Source organism: Physeter macrocephalus, chromosome 17, assembly GCF_002837175.3.
Source record: "Physeter macrocephalus isolate SW-GA chromosome 17, ASM283717v5, whole genome shotgun sequence".
In the NCBI taxonomy this organism is placed as follows: Eukaryota; Metazoa; Chordata; class Mammalia; order Artiodactyla; family Physeteridae; genus Physeter; species Physeter macrocephalus.
Window position 1 is genome coordinate 34,541,764 of NC_041230.1, and position 893 is coordinate 34,542,656.

Genomic DNA, 893 nt, shown 5'->3' on the forward strand with positions numbered 1-893 from the left:
GTAAATTGGTACAACCACTATGGAGAACAGTATGGAGGTTCCTTAAAAAGCTAAATATAGAACTACCATATGATCCAGGAATCCCACTCCTGGGCATATATCTGGAGAAAACCATAATTCAAAAAGATACATGTACCCCAATGTTCAATGCAGCACTATTTGCAATAGCCAAGACATGGAAGCAACCTAAATGTCCATAGACAGAGGAATGGATAAAGAAGATGTTGTACATATATACAATGAAATATTACTCAGCCATAAAAAAGAATGAAATAATGCCATTTGCAGCAACATGGTTGGACCTAGAGATTATCACACAAAGTGAAGTAAGTCAGACAGAGAAAGACAAATATCATATGGTATCGCTTATATGTGGAAACTAAAAAATTGTTACAAATGAACTTATTTACAAAACAGAAAGAGAGTCACAAATGTATAAACAAACTTATGGTTAGAAAAGGTGAAGGGGGCAGGGATAAATGATGATTTAGGGTTTAACATATATACACTACTGTATATAATATAGATGACTAATAGGGGCCTACTGTATGGCACAGGGAATTCTACTCAATATTCTATAATAACCTATATGGGAAAACAATATAAAAAAGAATGAATATATGTATACTTATAACTGATTCACTTTGTTTTACAGCTGAAAATAACACAACATTATAAATCAACTATTCTCCAATAAAAAAAAAAATGGCACCTGTCTTGCCAGCGTTAACAACTGTCTGGTGAATAATCTGTCTTCAGAAATACAGAAGAATATGAAATATATCAATAATTTTATGTGGATTACATGTTGAAATGCTACTTAAAATATATTGGGTCAAATAAAATTTTTTTTTTTTTTTGTGGTACGCGGGCCTCTCACTGTTGTGGCCTCT